Below are 6,513 nucleotides of genomic sequence, written 5' to 3'. Positions count from 1 at the left end.
TCCCTGCTGGTTTCCTTCCTCCTAAAACAGCTTACTGGTGTATCCTGCATTTGGTGTAAACAGCTAGGATGCAAGTATGTAAAACATCTGCCCTCCGGGGTTCTCCCACTGTGCTGTAAGCCTGTATTTAAGACCTCCTCCCTCCTTCAATAAACCGCATTCAGCATTCTACTGAGATGAATGACCCGCTGTCTTGTCTCTGTTTTTAATCCTCAGCCCCTCGCTCGGGCGTGGTGAACGGGTGGTAGCGTGGGCGATACATAGTCCAATGGTAGGGTGACTGCTTACGTGGTGAATTCAACAAAAAATGAAAAACGGAAAAAAATACGAAAAAAAATGTGTTAAAACAACACGTTTTAAGACTATGGGGTAATCATCTCAGCTTTGCAACTTTTGGGTCGTGCTTTGGTTCAGGTGTAGCATTTCACTGCAGATAAACTGGAAATTCCTTAGACTAACTTGCTTTCGAGACATTCCTTAAAAACAAACAAACTTTGAGGTAAGCATTTCACCAAGAAGTCATCCCCACATTGAAACAACAAATCCACACATCAGTGTTTCTGTAAGTCTCGAAGTATTTCCGTAAATTCGTCATATCCCATTCTGAGGGATTGGGGCTAGTGGCTGGAAAACGCCCGGAGAGCTCCTGGGTGACAGGGACATCTAGAGGCTTCTGTGGGAACTACAGGAAGCTGTGAGCAATGGGCAGTACTCAGCATAGTCCAAAGACCCAAGGCTTTGGCTTTGCCTAAGAGCGTGTCATAACTGCAAAATCTGGAGTGTGGGACCCCAGCCCTACTGAGTCAACATCTGCATGTGGCAGCTACTTCTAAGAGAAAGTGGGTACTCAGTACCCTATTGAATTTATCTGGATGGGACCTCTTTTTTTCAAAAGACATCTTCCCAACACCACTGAAGGTAGCCAGAACCATGTATTTTGTTTGTTTGTTTGTTTATTTGTTTTTTGGTTTTTCGAGACAGGGTTTCTCTGTGTAGCTTTGCGCCTTTTCCTGGAACTCACTTGGTAGTCCAGGCTGGCCTCGAACTCACAGAGATCCGCCTGGCTCTGCCTCCCGAGTGCTGGGATTAAAGGCGTGCGCCACCACCGCCCGGCCAGAACCACGTCTTAAAAACAATCTTTGGGAACAACTCAAGCCTCTTATCTCCAAATAAACAAATTTGATAAACAAACTCAGAAAACACGAGGATGAATGTGTCCTAGTTCACCCGTTAAAGGTTCAACTTCCATGGCCCCAGCACTTGTGGGACCCCCGTGGTCTGTGACTGTTCTTTCAAGGGAGGGTACACTCAGATAAGAGGATGACCTCAGGAAACCCATGACCCAGGCACTGGCCAGGAGTGCAGGCCCTTGGGGTCCTGAGTCTTTTGAGTTCACAGCTCCCCAGTTCTGGAGTCATGGGGTTTTGATTCTGTCACTGTTGAGATAGGGTCTCACTATTGAAGTGCTGGCTGGCTTGGAACGCACTACATAGATGTGGCGGCGGTCTTCAAACTTGTGGCACTCCCGCCTCTTACAGGCTAGCAGCCATACATACATGTCAAATTTAGACCAGAATCTCCTTCAGTGGAGGTCCTGTGTGCGCCTTAATCCTCACCACCTCCAAAACTCTTCCCTGTTTCTAGAACAAATTTACATTACTCCAGAGGCACTCAGTGCCTCACAAGCAACTCCTCCGCCGGCACCTGAACAGTGGTTCTCAACCTCTGGGTCACAACCCCTTTTTGGGGTGGGGGAGTCAAATGACCCTTTCACAGGGGTCATCTAAGACACAGATAATTACATTACGATTCATAACAGTAGCAAAATTAGTTACGGAGTAGCAACGAAAACAATTTATGGTTGGGGGTCACCACATGAGGAACTGTATTAAAGGGTTACAGCACTAGGAAGGTTGAGAACCACTGCTCTAGAGGCTTCTCAAGGGAAGGGCCAAACACTGCCATCTAGATGGCATGTTCCAATTCTCAGGACAATGTCTAAACACTTCGTAGATTTGTACTGGGGTTTATACTGCCTACCCCTGCCTGTTTTAGAAAGTGGAAGCCACTTAGCTGCAAGGTCTAGTACCTGTCTGCTGAGGAGCAAAGGGTCAAGTGGAGTCTGCAAAAAGATCTACGTGATCGTTTGAATGAGAAATGCCCCTCAGTCTTGGGCATCTGAATACTTGGTCCCCAACTGATGGTGCTGTTGGGAGGTTTGGGAGCTATGACCTTGCTGAGGAAGTATGTGACCGGAGCAAGAGGTTAGAGACCTGCCAGGCAGTGGTGGCGCACGCCTTTAATCTCAGCACTCGGGAGGCAGAGGCAGGCACATCTCTTGAGTTCGAGTTTGGTCTCCAGAGCAAGTTCCAGCAAAGCCAGGGCTACACAGAGAAACTATGTCTCAAAAAAGAGCTTAAAGGCTCGTGCTACTTCAAGTCTGCGCTGCTTTGAGCTTGTGGTTGAAGATGCGAGCCCACAGCTTCTGCTCCAGCCACCATACCGGCTGCCTCTACTCCACCATCGCGGACCCTTGTCCATCTGAACTGCAAACCCAAATAAACTTTTTCATCTACAAGCTGCCTTAGTCACGGTGTTTTATCACAGCCACACAAAACCAATAGGGTCTGTATGTGGTGAGCCAGGGAGGAACACGTGCTGGCTTCAGCCTCTGCGTGTGATGATCAAATGCTGGCACAATTATGCAGCAAACCCAGAGGAAATCCAAACTGTGCTTGTCTGGTTGAGGGTTCAGATAGTGGATTTCCATTTCAAAATGAAATTCTGGGTATCCTAAGAATTCTCATCAGGGGAATCAGCTCCGTTTCTGCCTGTCGTGGACTGTGCTACTCAGGATTCATAGTTCTTCATCTCACAAGAAGCTTCGAGAAAAGAGCTAAACATCCAGGAAGTCCTGAAGACTTTGAAGTCTGGTACAGCTGACTGTGTGGGTCTTCCAAGGACTGGTGAGGAAGACTATGGTGCTTACCCACTGGAAGCAATCCCTATGGAAGTTTAAGTAGAGGCACGAGGTGTAACATTTTGTCCCTTAAAAACAGGAAAATGGAATAGGAAGCACCGGGGAGAAAAGAAATGTATTAACAGGAAAACATGATACAATAATATATATTAAAATCTTTATTTTTTTTCAGAATTGAAACCCATAGATCACTTAGAAATTTGTTTGGTGTCTTACCAAGTACAACCTCTGTCTGCACAACAGCTCCAAGAGGAAATCCCAGGCAGGTCAAATGAGTGCAGTGATGCCTACACCACCCTTAAATAAATTAGCTTCCCAGTAAGTTATTCCCAGCTTCCCCCAACAGTTTGTGACAGTGCAGTCCCCAGGCCCCACTCACCACCCAGACTAGAGAGATACAGGGGACAAGCGGCCTCCCCTGAGGAGCAAGCGTCAGTCAGACCACCTGGTCAGCAGACTGCTCAGGAGACGCTCGGTGAACATTCTAACCTTTACTGGACAAGTCCTTTCTCAGTGTGAGTATTTCCTTGTGTCAAAGGAAATCCATTTTCCTTGGCAGAATACACCCAGGGCCACACTAACCCAAACCCCTCTCCCCACCTTTCCTGAACCCAGGAGGCAGGCCGCAAGGGAGCTTGCTGACGGCGGCTGTCTACTGATCACAAGAGAAGGTCATTGCTGGCCAGAGATCAGGGAGGAACGAACAGAGGCTGAAGGCGCACAGTGCGTGGAGACGGGGAGGCCAAGTGTGAGCGTTTTAGAGAAAGCAGGACTTTCTTTGGATGGCAGTGCTGTCTCCAGCTCTGGGAAAATAGAGAAGCTGTCAGGATTCACTTGCTAAAATAATCTGTAATAATGTACCTGAATTCCTCCACTTTCTCCTTAAAATTTAGTCTGACACTTTAAACCTGAGTGCAAACAGGGAGACATACCTTAAAAAATACCATTCACCTTCAGCAAATCAGAGCCTGTTGTTTTAAAAGGGAATTATTTATAGCCCTCCCCCAAAGCACAATGCAGCCGAGACTAAGGAACAGTTTTAGAATAGAAATTCTACACCCAAGTTTCCCACTGCGACCAGATACACGTTTGAGAAGTGGGAGCAGATGAAGAACAGCAGTGACTCTGGTTTCTTGGACTTGTAGTAAATGTATTCATCTATGCGGATGCTCAGTTGGCAAACGTAATTTAGAGTTGACCAAAATCCCTCTGATGACTTGATTATAACAGCCCGAATTCTAGTAAATGACCCCAAAAGAGGCCAGAGTTACAATACTTTTAAAAATGTATCTTTTTTGGCCTGGGCTGTAATGGCACACGCCTTTAATCCCAGCACTCAGGAGGCAGAGGCAGGCGGATCTCTGTGAGTTCGAGGCCAGCCTGGTCTACAGAGTGAGATCCAGGACAGGCTCCAAAGCTACACAGAGAAACTCTGTCTCAAAAAACAAAAACAAACAAACAAATAAATAAAAAAGTGTATATTTTCCCCCACCAGAACTTTGTGTCTATAAATTTGGGGCTAGAAGTTTATGGCTGCTCCACCCCTGCCTGCCACACTGAGATTTGCCCAAATATACCTTTCCTAGCTTACTCCAACCCCCTAAGAACACAGATTTATATTCTAATTGATGTGTCACGAACTCCACTGGTTCAATTCTAACTTCATCCACTGTGGACCTGAGGACCTGCTAAAGCCGTGAGTATGAAAACAAAGTGTGAAATGACTTTTCTGTAACTATTCTGGAGTAAAGATTAGACTTTTTTTCAAAGCAGCTTTTCAGCCTGTTCTCTTCCTCACAAGAATCTTGTGCCTTCAACATCCCAAGTGAGGTGTGTCCGCCAAAGTGCCGAGCCACACTTAGTCAACTCTGAGGTGAGGGAGGGCTGACTGCCGCCATCTGCTGGCTGCCACTTTGCTAAGCACTAACCATGCTAATCTCAAGTTCAACTGTGAATTTCCTGGGACTTACACACCACATGGCCTGAAAACTGGACTCAATATCTCCTTTTACTAACACTATTTCAGTGTTTTGTGCTAATGTTTGTTTTCTTAAGTTCAATACCCAAATTTGAAAAAAAAAAACCAGCCTATTCCTTAATCTAACTCAAAATGTACATAAAATGTACCAACTTTGCTAATTTCATGCCTTTTAAAGGTTCTTCTAGGTTTCGACATGAGAAACCTAGGGCCTTAAACTCAGAAGGTAGCTGCATCTAAACATCAAGCACAGCACTGAAAGGCTGTTCTTGACAGAAGTCCAGAACTGGACAAGAGGCTGAGTGAGGACACTGTCCCTAGCCTGGTCACTCACATGTCCAATGACTGCCAACATACGGAACTGAACCTGAACTTGACAGTGCTGCAAGGAGACGAAGGAATCCTACTACACCGCGGGTTCAGAGCTCCAGACCAGAGGAGAAGAAGGAATCCTACTACACCGCGGGTTCAGAGCTCCAGACCAGAGGAGAAGAGGGAATCCTACTACACCGCGGGTTCAGAGCTCCAGACCAGAGGAGAAGAAGGAATCCTACTACACGGCGGGTTCAGAGCTCCAGACCAGAGGAGAAGAAGGAATCCTACTACACCGCGGGTTCAGAGCTCCAGACCAGAGGAGAAGAAGGAATCCTACTACACCGCGGGTTCAGAGCTCCAGACCAGAGAGAGTCTGGATTTGATACAAACCACAGCACTAAGGCTCTTTTTCAGTTTCAAGGCTCAGAAGGCTTAAAATCTTATCTGCTACCTGCAGGCCCACATCACAAGCTCGGTCCAGCTACCAGCAAGACGCTTTCCCATATGAAAGGCACAGACAAGGCCATCAACCTCCCAGGAACAGCAACATCACTGTCAAATGCCTCACACCTTAGAGAGCCAGGCAAGGTTGCTCATACTTATAATCCTAGCATGTGGAAGGCTGAGGCAGGAGGACTGCTGCCAGTTCAAAGCCAGCCTGGGTTACATACTAAGTTTCAGACCAGCATGGGCTAGAGTAAGAGTCTACAGTTTACCTCAAAATAAACAATGCCAATGAGAGAAAAGGGGGGGCGGGGAATAGGAAAGCCAAGGATGGCAGAGATCACAGGGACCTAACTTGTATTATTTCAGCTTGTTTTGCTACTTTGGGCAAAAGGTAGGCAAGGGGGTAAATTAGTGTCTGTAGGGGATCATGCTTGGGTTGTAATCATATTTCCTCTAGAGACCATTTTGGTTAATTTGAACAGAACCTAAATACAGGGGAAACTCATTTTCAGGACGTCAGTCATCTTCCTGGTTCTACAGCGTGAGTCCCTCTCTCTTCTCTTCCCTGAGATGTCAAATCCATAGCACTCAACAGCTAAGAGCCCCACACCCTCCTGCCCTTCTCTTCCTCCATCTCAGAAATGGGTCTGCTCCAGCACTGTGCTCTTTTGTCTGAACATTTTCAATCTGACTAGTTCTGCCTTTTTTTGTTTTTGAAGACACAAGGACTACAGAGTGAGTCTACAGAATCCATGGGTGTGGAGAACGATGGCAAGGTTTACCGCAGACACGC

This window comes from Peromyscus eremicus, chromosome 15 (assembly GCF_949786415.1).
Source record: "Peromyscus eremicus chromosome 15, PerEre_H2_v1, whole genome shotgun sequence".
Lineage (NCBI taxonomy): Eukaryota > Metazoa > Chordata > Mammalia > Rodentia > Cricetidae > Peromyscus > Peromyscus eremicus.
Note: the sequence above shows the minus strand (reverse complement) of the source record.